Source organism: Sus scrofa, chromosome 17, assembly GCF_054392235.1.
Source record: "Sus scrofa isolate SSC_HxYL_T2T_F1_AM1 chromosome 17, Sscrofa_HxYL_maternal_Yorkshire_Landrace_v2.0, whole genome shotgun sequence".
NCBI classification, from domain to species: domain Eukaryota; kingdom Metazoa; phylum Chordata; class Mammalia; order Artiodactyla; family Suidae; genus Sus; species Sus scrofa.
In genome coordinates this window covers 51,320,292-51,337,059 of record NC_139399.1, presented here as the reverse complement: position 1 = coordinate 51,337,059, position 16,768 = coordinate 51,320,292, and positions in this window count along the sequence as shown.

The window sequence follows — 16,768 nt, the reverse complement described above, 5'->3', positions numbered from 1 at the left end:
CGGTGATTGGAGAGATGAGAAAGGAAACACAGCCCCTGACCTCCAAATCGCAACATGGTGAATGTGTAGAATTTCTTTGAGAGGAGCTGGGCTTTGAGGGATGGTTAGGAGTTCGCAGGGAGAGGGTATTCTGGGTAGAGGGCACAGCAAATGCAAAGGCAGGTGTGAGGGTAAGAAGGTTGGTAGAGTGGCAGGAGAATGGCAGAAGGGCTACATGGAACTGCCCACCCTAAGCCTGTGCGCCATGCCTGCGAGTTTGGACTTTGTCCCGAGGGCAATGGGGAGCCACTGAAGGTTTTCAGCAGAGAGGAGACACAGTCAGATTTATGATTGTGACAGATTATGCTGGCTGCTCTATGGAGGATTTGAGACAGCAGGCTGGGCACCTCCCTGGGAGGCTTTCCCCGCTGTCCAGGAGAGAGGCAAACATGGCCTGAATTGGGACAGGCCTGGAGGCATCAAAAAAGGCAGGTGTGGTTTTGAGCAGAGCTGCCTTATGACTTTTGTTGACTTTGGACAGTTCTGCCTTTTGGGCCCCTTCCAAAATAACAGGTTTTTTTTTTTTTTTTTTTTTGTCCTAAAGCTTTCATCTTTTTCTGAGAGAAAAAAGTGAAACATTTTTGTTGTCTATTCTTCAAGTTAATTTTTTCCTGATTTAAAAAAAATTAAAAATACCGTATATACTATTCAGCCTTAAGAAAGAAGGAATTTCTGCACTACGTGACAACATGAATGAAACTTGAGGTCATTTTTTTTTTTTTTAGGACTGTACCCGAGACATATGGATGTTCCTGGGCTAGGGGTTGTATCAGAGCTGTAGCTGCCAGCCTAAACCATAGCCTCAGCAACACCAGATTCTTAACCCACTGTGTGAGGCCAGGGATCGAACCTGCATCCTCATGGATACTAGTCGGATTTGTTACCACTGAGCCAGGACCGGAACGCCCTTGGGGTCATTTTTGCTAAGCAAAATTAGCTAATTTAGACAAATACTGCATGGTTCCACTTATAGGAAGTATCTAAAATCATCAAATTCATAAAAAATCAGTGGTTGCCAGGGGCTGGGGGTGAGGAGGAAGAGTTACTCGTCGACAGGCATAAAGTTTCAGGTGACTACACCTTGCGTTTACACAATGTTATATGTCACATATAATTCAATAAAAGGCGTTTCGGTTAAGTAAGATGAATAAGGTCTGGAGATCTGCTATACGACGTTGTACCAAGAGTCGACAGTAATGTATTATACGCTTAAAAATGTGTGGAGAGGAGAGCAACTTTCTGTGGTGGGTGTTCTTACCACAATAAATGAAGAAGAAAAGGTTAAAACATTGCTGGGCATCTGTAAAATATCCTTGGCCTTAGGCATGGTGCTTCGGAGCCTGATGAAGAGGCCCGTGCTGGTTTGGAGGGAGAACAGATAGGATTTGGAACTTGGGTCTCCTGCTCTGTGGCTGAGAGAGGACGTGGGACCCTTCCCCTCCCCTTCCTCCTTCAGCCCCTGCCCACCACCTCCGTGCCCTGGAGGATGAGAATGAGGACAATGATTAACACTGCCTGAGGGAGTTGCCATTGTAGCTCAGCTGGTTATGAACCCGGCTAATATCCATGAGGACGTAGGTTCGATCCCTGGCCTCCCTCAGTGGGGTTAAGGGTCCAGCATTGCCGTGAGCTGTGGTGTAGGTCGCAGACAGGGCTCGGATCCCAAGGTGCTGTGTCTGTGCTGTAGGCCGGCAGCTGTAGCTCTCATTCGACTCCTAGCCTGGGACCTTCCGTATGCTGCAGGTGTGGCTCTAAAAACAAAACACCCACTGAGTGCTTACCAAGTCCAAAGCATTTCATATGCTCTATTTCATTTACTGCTTATTATAGCTCTTTGAGGTTGGGATGATTATTCATTTTAGGTGAGAAAGCTGATGCTCAGAGAAGGTGACTTGGCCTGGTGCGGAGTTCTTGCCCAGGGATCATCTGAACAGAATCTCTCTCAAGTTGTATCCGGGGGAGGAGAGGGTGGTCAGCGGAAGTCATGGTCATTACTCAGACCTGATTCTCTTCTGCCCCCAGTACCCTGCTATAGACTGAATGCTAGTGTCACCCCTCTCCCCAGTCTCCCTTGCTGCATCCCCAGTGTGATGGTATTTGAAGGTGGGGCCTCTGGGAGGGAACTGGGTCGTGAGGGTGGAGCCCTCATGAAGGAGTCAGTGCCCTTTTAAGGGGATGAAAGACCAGAGCTCTCTCTTCTCTCCACCACAGGAGGACACAAGAAGAAGGTGGCCATCTGTAAGCCAGGAAAAGTGCCCTCACCAAGATCCTGGCCAGGCTGGCACCCCGATCTTGGACTTTCAACCTCCATCACCGTGAAAAATACATGTTGTTTTTTTCAGCCACCCAGTCTACGGTGTTCTCTTATAGCAGCCTGAGCTAACCCAGATATACCCCTTTCTCCAGTCCTGGTCAGGATGTGCTGCCCCACAGGGCGCCATGGACCACCACTCAGAGCCCTGGGACCATGGCTGGATGAAGGGAGATGGCAGGTCCTTCCTGTGCACATTGAAGTGAGCCAGGTGTGGTGTTGTGAGGCCCACCAGCCATTTCCTGGGACATAGGACTTTCTTTCCCAAAATCAGGACAGTCCTGGGAGTTCCTGCCCTGGTTCAGTGGGTTAAGAGTCTGACTGCAAGGACTCCCGCTGTAGCACAACAGGACTGTCAATGTCTTGGGAGCTGCTGGGATGAGGGTTTGTTCCCCAGCCTAGCGCAATGGGTTGGGGATCCTGTGCTGATGCAGCTGCGGCTTGGGTTGAGACTGTGGTTCTGGTGCCTGACCCGGGAGCTCCATATACTGCAGGGTGGCCAAAAATGACGAAAGAAAGATGAAAGAAAGATGAAGGAAGGAAAGAAAGAAAGAAAGAAAGAAAGAAAGAAAGAAAGAAAGAAAGAAAGAAAGAAGGAAAGAAAGAAAAAGAAAAGATAGTAAGAGTCCAACTTGGAGTTCCTGTCGTGGCACAGCAGAAATGAATCCGACTAGGAACCATGAGGTGGTGGGTTCGATCCCTGGCCTCCCTCCGTGGGTTAAGGATATGGCGTGGTCATGAGCTGTGGTGTAAGTTGCAGATGAGGCTTGGATCTGGCATTGCTGTGGCTCTGGTGTAGGCCAGCAGCAACAGCTCTGATTAGACCCCTGGCCTGGTCTAATGCTGTGGGTGTGGCCCTGAAAAGACAAAAGACAAAAGACAGAAAAAAAAAAAAAAGAGTACAACTGCAGCAGCTCGGGTTGCTACAGAGGTGTGGGTTCATTCTCTGACCAGGCACAGTGGGTGAAAATTTTCCGCAGCTGTGAGTCCCTAGCTCCGGAACTTCCATATGCCTTGGGTGCAGCCACTAAGAAAAAAAAAAAAAAAAAAAAAAAAAAATCAGGACAGTCCTGGGCAAACTGTGTTGGTTGGTCACCCTAGGCTGTTTGTGTGTGATCGTAACACAGACCAGTCAAACATTTCTCCTGCTAAAGACACAGCCAGTTACTGCCTGGTCTTTGAATGACCTCCATCCTGTAGCATGTTTCCAGGGGAGCCAAACTGACTGGTTCAGCCACTTAGGACGGCTGGCTTGATTGGCTGATGAAAACATCTTTGGATGTAAGTAGCAGTCTTCCGAATATATTGGAGAATTACTGTTGAACTTGAGGTCACACACTTTTCAGTTTGAGCTCTATTTTTTCAGGCCACGTGGAGCTGAATTTTGTTGTCCCTTTGAACTCCACTTTCCGTCTAAATTTTGTTCCTGTGAGGAAATGTGTGTCAGCTCTGCGTGTCTTCAATTCCACAATTTCCAAAAAGTAAAAATGCGTGATTTGTATGAGGGCGGTGATGAGATGATTTTAAGCAGTTCAAAACCGATCAGATTTTTAAAACATTGAAAAAAACCCACAACGTTGTTTCAAATGAACATTAGAATTAAAAAGCAAGCATCTGGGCAGGAAAAAGGGATGGAGTGTTGAGAAAATCTTAGGATTTTAGGAGCACATTAAATGGAGCTATCGACCACGGATGGCTACGTGTGTGTGATTGATACCTGCGCTATTATTGTTTGGAAAAGGTAGAGGGGGGTGGGGCAGAAAGCAGTATTTCCTGGCTTTGCCTCTTAACAGGTGGGTGAAATCCTCAACCTCTCCAAGCCTTAGTTTCCTCATCTATAAAAGAGATGACCGTTGGGTTGTCTTGCGGACTAAACGAGATCATTCATGGAAAGTTCAGTTCTTGGCATATAGTAAGGCCTATGAGTAGAAACTAATTATTTTAATTTTTTTTTAATTTTAAAAAAACTTTAATTTTTTTTTTTTTAGGGCTGCTGTGGCATGTGGAAGTTTCCAGGCTAGGGCTTGAATCGGAGCTGCTGTTGCCAGCCTATCCCACAGCCACACCAACGTGAGATCCCACCAGCGTCTGTGACTTACACCATGGCTTGTGGCAACGCTGGACTCTTAACTCACTGAGCAGGGCCAGGGATCGAACTTGCTTCTTCATGGATACTAGTCAGGTTCATTGCTGCTGAGCCACAAGGGAACTCTTGTTTTTATTTTTATGGAAAAAAAAAAAAAAGACAAATGACCAGAATACATAGGAATTTGAGCAGTACTGCTCTCCACTTTTATACACAGAAGAGAGAGTAGCTAATATAAATTAATCTCATTCAAACAGAATTATAAGAAGCATAGTTGTGGATAATACTCTCAAAAAGCTCTGGGGAGGAGTTCCTGTTGTGGCTCATGGCGTTAAGAAACTGACAGAGTGTCCGTGAGGATGCACGTTCAATCTCTGGCCTGCTCCGTGGGTTAAGGATCTGGTGTTGCCACAAGCTGTGGCGTGGGTCGCAGACACAGCTCGGATCCTCTGGGGAAAGCAACTCTGGTGCCAGCACTTCAGAGCCCATCTCAGTTCTGCTTGCACATCAGTGTCACATGGGGAATTAAAAAACATCCTGATGCTCTGGCCCCACCCGTGGAGAGTCAGCTTTAATGTATCTGGAGTGGGGCCTGGGCATCGTCCCTGAATGCTCCCCTGGTGATTTTAATGGGCTGAGCACCACTGCCCTATGTAATCATAGATGTTTAACATCTGTCTGTCCCAAAAGGCTGGAAGCTTCCCCACAGCAGGGACTGTAAATACTTGTTGAATCAGAAGTGAGTGAATGAAGGAGGCTGTTTAAGCAAGTGTACTGGGAAGGAGGTGACAGCCTGGCTTGCCCATGACCCCTGACTGCTGGGGGCTGGCCAGCCCCAAAGAGGAAAAGCACTTCTGTGAGTGGGGTGGCTGAAGTATGCATGGGTAGCTCATAGAAAATCCATCAGTCGAGGCTGATAAACGTTGGCCCAGGGGACGATGAACAAGGCTGGAGAGAAGCCCTGAATGCCAGGTAGGGAGCTTGGACTCCTTCCACGGGTTACCTCTTCTGGGATCAGTACTTCCGTTCTCGCCCCTCCCCTCTTGGAGCTGAGCTTCAGGGTGGAGAAGGCTTGGTGTCAGTTTCTCCTACTGATGCCCATCCTGTCATCCACTGAAGCCAGGGCCCAAGAGGAAACCCACACTCCAGCCGGACTCCCGAGAGCATATGGGCCTTGGCAATCATAATAAGAGGAAGCCATCTTCCTCATTAATTGATTAATGTAATTAAAGAAAGATAAGTACGTCAATACCGACCACATTAAAGTTAATTTGTACAGGCAATTAGCTTTGCTCTCTCCTTCACGCTAACTGCCTCAGACGTGCTTGTTCCCCGGAGGGCATTAGTGGGTGCTAGATTTAAACCCTGCTCCCATGAACCCCATACTGGGCAACTTGGTGCCCAAAAGGAGTACCTGAGCCCCCCTGATGTGCATTAGCAACAAGCTCTGTGACCTTGAGAGCTGTCTCCTAACTTCTATGACACTCAGTTTTCTTGTCTGTCTAATGGGGATAATTACATTGATCTCAACCTGGAGATGTGTGTGCCAGGTCCAGGGGAGGAGTGGGGCGTCCTCTTTCCAGTGTCCTTCCAAAGACAGCCCCCTGGTGGCCAGCCTTGGGCATGCATTTGCACCAGACCCTTGGACAGAAGCACTCCTGGAAGGTCTCTGGGGACTTGGTGGCTCTGGTTCTCATCCCACCTTTCTCCTTTGTTGACCCTGTCTCAATCCTCACTTGCTCTCCAGGGGCTACCTTTCAGTCTTTCTGCCCCTCTCTCTATTTCTCTCTCTCCCCTCTCCACTCCCTCTGGGCCATGACACTCATCCCCAGGGAAACTCCCCATCTCTTTCTCCAACCCCCTGCAACTCTCTCTCTTGAGTTTTCCCACATCAGAGAATGGCACCTCCATCCCTCAAGGGCTCAAGCCAGGAACTTGGGGGTCACCCTTAACATATCTACTCCCTCACCAGCCCCACCCAATCCGTCCACAAGTCCCCTTAATTCTTGTAACAGTGTTATTGAGGTTTCATTGAAATACAATAAACCGCACATTTTTAAAGTGTGTAATTTGAAGATTTCACATGTGCGTGAGAACCATAAATACACTCGAGAATGAATACATCCTTCACTCCTGAAAGTTTCCTCATGTCCGTTTGCCATCCTCTGTCCTGCCCCTCCCTACATCTCTCCTCCCTCCCATCCCCAGGCAATCGCAGATCTGCTTTCTGTCCCTGAAGCTTCTTTTGCTTTTCTAGAATTTTATATTAATGGAATTATACAGTATGCATTCTTTTTTCTCTGGCTTCTTTCCCTCAGCTTACTTATTTTGAAACTCATCCATGATTTTGCATGGGTTGTTAATAGTTCATTTCTTGCAGACTAGTGTTCCATGGAATACCATGAATGTATCAGTTTTTGTTTATTCATTTACCTGTTGATAGATATTGGGGCTATTTCCAGTCTGGGGCTGTTACAGTTGAGGCTGCTCTGCGCATGCCCATACTAGCGTTTGCGTGGACATATGCTTTCCTTTCTCTTGGGCAAACACCCCAGGAGAGAAATGTCTGGATGACATGTTGGTATACATTTAACTTTTTTTTTTCTGTATACAATTTGATGAGTTTTTTTTTTAATTTTATTTTTAGGGCTGCACCTGTGGCACAGGAAATTCTCAGGCTAGGGGTCAAATCGGAGCTGCAGCTGTCAGCCTACGCCACAGCCAGAGCAACGCGAGAGCCAAGCCATGTCTGCGACCTACACCACAGCTCGAGGCAATGCCCACTGAGTAGGGCCAGGATACTCATTGGGTTCGTTACTGCTGAGCCACAACAGGAACTCCCTGGATCACCTTTTTTTGGTATTTTTTTCTCCATTGATTGCCTTGCATATTTGTAAATAAATAAATAAATAAATAAATCAGTTGACATGTATGTGTAGACCTACTTTTTGTTTGTTTGCTTTAGGGCCACACCACAGCATGGAGGTTCCCAGGGTAGGGTTTGAACTGGAACTACAGCTGCAGCAACACAGGATCTGAGCTGCACCCGTGACCTGCACCACAGCTTACGGCAGTGCCGTATCCTCAACCCACTGAGCGAGGCAAGAGATGGAACCAACAACCTCATGGTTACCAGTTGGATTCATTTCTGTTGTGCCACAATGGGAACTCTTGTGTAGGCCTATTTTTGAACGAGTAGTATTGATTTTACCTTCCAAATATCTCTCAAGTGACATCCCCTTTTCTCTATCTCCACAGTCACCTTCCTAATCTGGGCTGCCACTTGCCACCTGAATGACTACAGCAGCCACTGTCCTGGCTCCCTCTCCTCACTCTGGCCCCTGTGATCCATTCTCCACTCAACAGCTGGAAAGAATTTTGATCAGGTCACTGCCATGTTCAACACCCTTCATTGGCTTCCCTCTGCCTTGAACAAAACACCCACAAAATTTTGCCATGACCCACAGGTCTGCACAATCTTTTGTTCAGCTTCCTCTTTGATTTTGCCTCCTGCCACCATCTTTTCCATTGTGTTCCGTCTTTTTCTGAATTCTTGAAATGCATTCTGTTCCTTTTCACCTCAGGGCCTTTGCATATGCTGTTCCCACTGTTTTGAAGGCTCTCTTTCCCACTTTTGTACTCTTGAGTGTCTGAGAGGTAATCATTTTCCTGTTTAAATGTTCCTGGAGAGTTTGACTCTCTTCCCCTCTCCTACCTAAATCCAGTCTTTATGGCCTGTCTTCAAACTCATTATCTTCATGTCTGCATTGATTAGCTGTGTAATAACAAAGCACAGAATCTTGGAGTTCCCTTTGCGGCACAGCGGAAATGAATCTGACTGGGATCCACGAGGACTCAGGTTCTATTCCTGGCCTTGCTCAGTGGGTTAAGGTACCAGCATTGCCATGAGCTGTGGTGTAGATCACAGGCAAGGCTCGGAACTGGCGTTGCTATGGCTGTGGTGTAGGCCAGCAGCTATAGCTCCGATTGGACCCCTAGCCTGAGAACCTCCATATGCTGTGGGTGTGGCCCTAAAAAAAAAAAAAGCACAGAATCCTAGTGGCATTCAACAGTAAATATTTATTTCATTCACAAGATGCTGTCATCTACTTTTCATCCATTTCCTGGGATCATCAGGCCACCCAAGGTGTGTTCTCACAGCTATGGCTGAAGTGAAAGAGGATGAGCTCACTGTGCATGTGTCTTCCAAATTCCTATTATGCTCCTATTATGCCAAGACCACTCATATTGCATTGACTAAAGTAAGACTCAAATTGGCCGAAGGCCATGGGCAGGAGGGACTGCAAAGTTGTATGGCAGGTCTTGATCCAGAAAGGGGCGGAGAGGTGGAGCCAGTCATTCAGCCTCCCCCACATCATTTACTTGATCACATTGGATAATTAATGATGATGCGTGTCTTTATTTGAGTGCTTGTTAATTGTTTGTCTCCCCCTAGACTGTATATCCTTCGTGGAAAGGGCACTGCCTGGCCCATGTATGGCTGTATTCTGCAGTGCCTATCACGATACCTGGCATGTATCAGGTGATCAATATTGAAGTAATTGCTTGAATGAATGAATGAATAGACTTCGTTTCTTTCAGCCTCTTTTCCTTATCTGTAAAACTAGGATCATAATCTTCAGGGCCCGGTGTTGCTGGAAGGATTCCACGTCGGTGAGCGTTGTCATCGGGAAGGCCCTTAGGATTTGGTAGTTTAAGGTTCTCCTCAAGATGAGGGCCCCATCTTGACCCAGAGGACCTTACCCTCGCAGGGCCCAGCCCATCCCCCATCCCCGCTCACCAGGGAACACACTCTGGCTCCTTCTGTAGGGCAGTGAGTTGCCTCTAGAGTCCTGGAAGTCGGCACCCCCAGTCTGAGTGCTCCCAGGTCCCCCTGGAAAACTGATGTCTTGACCCCCATGAGAAGCATCTGTTCACATGGTCCAACTACCACATCTGAGTGGTCCTACCCTGCTCCCTCTGTACAGCCTGCAGACTTGCTGTGTGGGAGCATGAAGGATGTCCTTTTCGGTATCATCGGCATCTTCTGTCTGAATAGAGGGCATCTTTCTAGGACAGGAAGTGTCACATCTTTAAGGATGTCTTCTTCCCCCCCCTCCTCCCCCTCCCCACCCCGAACCTGCGGCATACGAAGTTCCCAGGCTAGGGGTCATATCGTGGCTGCAGCTGCCAGCCTACGCCACAGCCAGAGCAATGCCAGCTCTGAGCTGCACCTGCAACCTACACTACAGCTTGTGGCAACACTGGATCTTTTTTTTTTTTTTTGTCTTTTTTTTTGTTGTTGTTGCTATTTCTTGGGCCGCTTCTGCGGCATATGGAGGTTCCCAGGCTAGGGGTTGAATCGGAGCTGTAGCCACCGGCCTACACCAGAGCCACAGCAACGCGGGATCCGAGCCGCGTCTGCAACCTACACCACAGCTCACGGCAACGCCGGATCGTTAACCCACTGAGCAAGGGCAGGGACCGAACCCGAAACCTCATGGTTCCTAGTCAGATTCGTTAACCACTGCGCCACGACGGGAACTCCCCAACACTGGATCTTTAACCCACTGAGTGAGGCCAGGGATCAAACCTGCATCCCACGCGACAGCAACTGGGGCTGCTGTAGTGACAATGCTGGGTACTTAACCCACTGCATCACAAGGAGCTCCTCTTCTTTTTTTTTCAACCAACAAAAAGACCTAATTGGCTTTATTGAGATGCAATTTACAGACATAAAAATTTACCTATTTAAAGTATACAACTCAGTGGATTTTAAAGAGTTTTGAAACTATCGCCATACTCTGTTAGCAGAAAGAAATGCCTTACCCGTTAGCAGCTACTTTGTCAACGCTGCCCTGCATCTACTGAGGTAATCATGCCATTTTGGTCCCTTATTCTATTAGTATGGGGCACTACCTGACAGATATGTAGACCTTAACCAATGTGCCTAGGAGGGATTCTTAACTTTTTTGTGTGCTATGGACCATATGGCAAGCTGGTGATGCTTATGTATCCCTACTTAGCATAATGATACTCGATCATACTTTTGATTGAAGTTAAACCCATAGACTTACAAAGGAAACCAATTATACTGAAATAAAGTTCTCTCCAAGGACTCCTTGGGATTTGTGGACCTCAGGTTAAGATCTGCTTGAGCAGGGTTTCTCTTTTGTCTTTTTGTCTGTTGTTGTTGTTGTTGCTGTTGTTGCTATTTCTTGGGCCGCTCCCGCGGCATATGGAGGTTCCCAGGCTAGGGGTTGAATCGGAGCTGTAGCCACCGGCCTACGCCAGAGCCACAGCAACTCGGGATCCGAGCCGCGTCTGCAACCTACACCACAGCTCACGGCAACGCCGGATCGTTAACCCACTGAGCAAGGGCAGGGACCGAACCCGCAATCTCATGGTTCCTAGTCGGATTCGTTAACCACTGCGCCACGACGGGAACTCCTGAGCAGGGTTTCTCTACAGTCATGAATATTGACATTTTGGCCTGGAGACTCTTTTGCCGTGGGGGGTTATCCCGTGCATTGTAGGATGTTCAGCAGCATCCCTGGCTTCTACCCGGATGAGATGAGCACCCTCTTCCCCAGTCATGATAATCAAGTCTCTCCAGGCATTGGACCTATTCGGGGTGGGGTGGCAGGGAAGATAAAACCACTTCATGTCGAGTCCTGCTGTACTAGAGGATGGTGGAGCCACAGATGGAAGGAACTTGGGTCCGAGACTCACCATGGGGAGGGAAGCCGCCCACTGACCAGTGAAACCTGTACTGGACTATTACATGGGTGGGAAATAAACATTTATTGGGTTAAATCACTACGGTGTGGGAGAAGGAAGTGTACAATGGACAGCCATATACTCACCACCCAGATTCTACAATGAACATCTTGTCTATTTGTTTTATTACATATCTCTCCAGCTTGATGCATTTGTGTATTCATATATATTCATATATACACACATACACATTAACATAAGAATTATGTTTTGGGGAATTTCCATTGTGGTGCCGTGGTAACAAACCCAACTAGTATCCATGAGGACAAGGGTTTGATCCCTGGCCTCGCTCAGTGGGTTAAGGCTCCAGCGTTGCTGTGGCTGTGGTGTAGGCCGGCAGCTGCAACTCTGATTCAACTCCTAGATTGGGAACTTCCATATGCCACAGGAATGGCCCTAAAAAGCAAAAAGAAAAAAAAAAAGATTTATGTTCTGTATATTTCTGTATATATATGTGTGTGTATATATGTATTACACATATATAAGTGTGTGTGTATATATGTATTGTACATATAAAAGAGGGAGTTGGAAAGAAAGGCCAACATGAGCTCTCAGGAGCAGGACAAGACTGTAGCCAGGGCAGTGAGTTGAGAGAGAGGGAGTGGCTGTGGGGAGTGGAGTGTGTGTGGTTGGGGTGAAAATGTTCACGAACAAGACTTCGATCATAGGTGTGAACCTCGTGAGTGATCAACCCCCTCCAGGCACCAAAGGTCCACACTCTTCGCACAGTGGGGAGGCCTTTTCAAGTTGGATCCAGTTTGGAGGTTAATCTTCCCACCAAAAGAATGAGGCATCAAACCCCTTCCCTTGGTGACAGCTCAGCAGGCCAACACAAGGGACATATCAGAGGGAAGGAGGGGGAGAGACCTCATTCTTGGGCGGAAGTAACTGGAGGCAGGTCCTATTTAGCATCTGATGGAAGAGAAGGTTCTTGATTCTTTTGCCACGGAGAATAGTAATCACCAGAACTACAGAGATAGTGGTGAATGCTCTGCTAAGAGTGGGAACAATAAGCAAGTAATTGAAGCTGAGTCTGAGAATCTTCTGTTGGATGAAAAAAATTGAAGTTCAAAATCCCCAATCAAGATAAGGTCTGCTCCATGCAACAGCTGGGATGGGACTTCCACTAAGGAGCACAGATCATGGCCCTGGGGACGGCAAATAAGAGTCAGCCAAGTCCTGAACCAGGGTGGACGCTCTCTCGCCTCTCCTTGTTGGGAAGCCACCAGTTCTTTAACAAAGAAGAATGGGGCAATTAAACAAGAAAAATTCTGAGTATTTATTAAAGTTGTAGGATTTTTTTTTCTTTTTCTTTTTAGGGCTGCACCCATGGCATATGGAAGTTCCCAGGCTAGAGGTTGAATCAGAGCCTCAGCCGCTGGCCTACACCACAGCCACAGCAACACCAGATCTGAGCTGTGTCTGGGACCTACACCCCTCAGCTCAAGGCAACGCTGGATCCTTATCCCACTAAGCGGAGCCAGGGATCAAAACCCACATCCTCATGGATACTAGTTGGGTTTGTTACCACTGAGCCAAAAGGGGGGAACTCCAGGATTTGTAATTTAAGCTGTTGGCAGGCTTTTGAAGAACTTATTCAGGACAACTCTTCAAACTCCAAGTCCCTCCATTGCCCAGTAAAGTTCTGAATTAATGAAGCCTTCTAGGCATTGCTGTAGATCAACATCTCACAGTGCTCCTGGCCCACAGAAGAGTAGATCTGTAGGATGATAATCAGAGCTCCAAGGGAAACAAATTCTTTGGTTAAAAAGTGAGGGGTATGCTAGTTAGACAGATCCAACAGGGTTTTAATTTGCAGGACTGCTCAAGTTAGTCAACAAGTTCATGTGCATTGAGATCTCCATTTATGGGGTTCATGGGACACTTTTCCCTGAACTATGCTTATCTGTTGCCAACTCTCTGGGCAGATGGGCATCCACCCTGGTGGACCCCTGCTGGCAGATGCTGCTGCTCAAGGGGGGACAGACCAAATCAGCTGTTCCCCTTTGAAAATGATCCAGAAGCAGGCTCATTCTTGTCCAGGTGCAATCCCAGTTACGACAGGATGGAGGCCTTTCTAAGATGCTATGAGAGCCCAGAGGAAAGGGATTAACTCTCCTTGGGGAGGTCAGGGAAGACCACACTCTGGGAGTCAGGTTTGTTCTGGCTCTTGAACGATGAGTGAGCTTGTATAAGGCAAATGAGAGTGTGTGAGTAGGGGAGCATCCCTGACACAGAAAACAGCAGGTGCAAAGGTCCTGGGGTATGATGACTTTAGGAGAAGTGAGAAGTTCCGTGTGCTTTGAGAGGAATGGCTCCAGTGGCAGCATGTTAAGAAATGAAGGGAAATAGGCTAAAGTCAAACCATGAAGGGTCTTGGGTGTCAGGCCAAGAGGTTTGATTCTTGAAGAAGGGGAACTCACAGAGGCTTTAAAAAATTATTATTCATCAGTTAGAATGGGTTATACATATATACACACCGCAAACCAAACTGTGAACAAGATAAACAGTGAGGAATCAACCTCCTTTCCAATTTGCTCCCAGCCCCAGAGCCCTTTTCTCTCTACAGATCCAAGTGGTGCAAAATTGTCATCTTTCCAGGGGGATCCTCTGCATATATCAGTGAAGATGTCTGTGTGTCTGTATCCTTAAAAACCCCTCAAGAATAGCAGCATTCTAATCACACTGTTCAGCACTTTGCTTTTTTTCCACTTAACAATATATCTTGGAGATTGTTTCATATCCGTACATAAAGAGCTGCCTCATTCTTTTTTAACAGCCGTAAAGATCTCCAGTGTATGGATGTGCAGCAATTTATTTAAGCAGTCCCTCGTTGATGGACATTCAGGCTGTTTCCAATCTTCTGTTATTATAAACCACGCTGCAGTGAATAGCCTTGTACATCCCACTCTGCATACATATATGCAAGCATGTCTGTGGAATACATCCTAGAGCAGTAGGATTTATGGGTCAATGGGTACGTGCCCCAAACGTTTTGATGGAGTGTGCCAAACTGCCATCCATGGAGACTGTGCCAATTTACTCTCTCACCAGCCTTTTGCATTTTGACCTTTGTCCATCCAATAGGTAAAAACACGGTATCTCCTTGTGGGATTTTTTTTTTTTTTTGGCTTTTTAGGGTCACACCGCAGCCTATGGAGGTTCCCAGGCTAAGGGTCAAATCAAAGCTGCAGCTGCTGCCCTACACCACAGTCACAGCAATGCGGGATCCGAGCCAAGTCTGTGACCTATACCACAGCTCACAGCAAGGCTGGATCCTTAACCCACTGAGCAAAGCCAGGGATCAAGCCCAAATCCTCATGGATCCTAGTCGGGTTTGTTAACTGCTGAGCCATTAAGGAACTCCTCTCTTTGTGGTTTTCATCTGCATTTACCTTTTATTAAGACTAAGGTTGAGTATCTTTTTGTATACTCAGGCTGAATTTCCTAATCTGAGAACTGCTTGTTCATATCCTTTGCCCATTTTTTATTGGCCTTTTTTTTCTTATTGATTGTTAGGACATTGGTGTAGTGGTGTAACTCTTGCCTGCTGGTAAATTTCCTCCAGCCTCTGATGCACCCTGGTGGTTGTGCTGTGTGCCGGCAAATATTTCTTCTCTGAGCTGAGGGGTGGAGCTTTGGAGAATGGGGATTCTTCTTAGCTCTTTCATGGAGTCATGACTAATGGGGTAGAGCAATTCTGCTTCTTGGCAGAGGAGAAAACGCTTCCAGAAATCTCTGACGGGGGCAGAGCCCCTTCTCTCTGCTCTCCACCAACTCTTTCCTTTTCTCCCTGGCTCAATACTGCCCTTCCTCCCCACGTCTCAGGAGTCCTCTCTGCTCAGCTTCCCCTTTCCTAATATTAGCATAGGCACAGCCCTGCCCCTTCCCCCACCCCGGCCCCCGTCACAGGCAGTGATTATATAGCAAATTAACCACAAGCTGTTCTGTCCTCGTCCAGTGGCAGTTGGGGAGATGCTACTCTGAGTAATGACTTGTGTGGTTGATGCTCTCATCTGTAATTTGCGTGTGCAATAAATGCAGGAATAAAACCCCGATCCATATGAAAAAGGGACCAAGTAGAAGGAGAGGGGGTGGGGGGAAGAAATCATGAATTTTGTGGACTGCATCTTACAGTCTGGCTTCAATTTCCTCTTGAGTAATGCAGTCATTGCCTACATGTGATTGATGGCTGTGTTTGCCTAAAGGAAGGAGGCAGGCAGAGGGAGAGGCAGAGAGCAGGGCTTGACTCCCACCGTCTCCAAGTTTGTCTTTGAGAGTGGAACAGGTATTCTCTAAGCCTCAGTTTCCTCATCTATCAAATGGGGATAATAATAATAATATTGCTCTCCAATCAGGTGTGAAAGACCCTGGATTTCTGAACGTGGTGAATCTGTAGCAAATGTTCATTTTCTCCTCTCTTTCCCGTCTCTCCATCATATTAGGTGGGGGTTTTAAAATTAAACTTCTAATTTTGAGATAATTATTGATTCATACGCAGTTGTAAGAAGTCATAAAAAGAGTTTCTGAGTGTCCTTTCCCCATACTCCTCCAGTGACGACACCTTGTAAAACTATAGTACAATGTCACAACCAGGATGTTGACAGATAAAAATCACAGATCTTACTAATATTTCCCCACTTGTACTTGTATATGAGTGTACGTTTAGTTCTGTTTTTTGCCTCTTTTTTTTTTTTGGCAGAAACTGACAAAGTGATCTTAAAACTGTGTATGAAAGTGCAAAAAGTACTGTAAATTAGGGGAATGGATGGAAGAGTGGTGCCACACTCAGTCCTAAGAAACAGAGGAGGTCACAGAGTTCCCGCCACGGCTCAGTGGTTAACGAACCCGACTAGCATCCATGAGGACTCAGGTTCAATCCCTGGCATCCTCAGTGGGTTAAGGATCCAGTGTTGCTGTGCACTATGGTGTAGGTCACAGATGTGGCTTGGATCCTGCATTGCTTTAGGCCAGCGGCTACAGCTCTCATTGGACCCCTAGCCTGGGAACTTCCATATTCCTAAAAAAAAAAAAAAAAAAAAAAAAAAAGGGGAAAAAAGAAACAGAGGAGGTGGTATCAGGGAGGGCTGCCTGGATCTGGCAGGCTTTGAAGTTTTGTTGGATTTGGAGGAGCTGCTCTAGCTGTCTGCTGGAAGTGAAGTTGGTGGTTTAGCCCAAAACATGTGGGGAAGCATTCCAGATGATACCATGGGACCAGCACCTCTGTCCTCTCCTTTCCCCCGATCCTCATGTGAATCCCAGGGGACTAAGACTTGGCCCTCCAACTGCTATGAGTCTGAGACTTTCACCCAAGATTAGGCTGCCTCCTAGGCAGTCCCTCACTAGCATCTAGGCTTTTCATATAACAAAGGCAGAGCCTAAACTCCATGGAGGGTCTAGGGAACCTGGTATCTATTTTAGTGGGAATTTATTTCTTTTTCACTTAACATTAGTAAGCCAGTGGGGATTTTTTCTTTTCTTTTCTTTTCTTTTTTTTTTGCTTTTTAGGGACATACATGTGGCACATGGAAGTTCCCAGGCTAGGGGTAAAA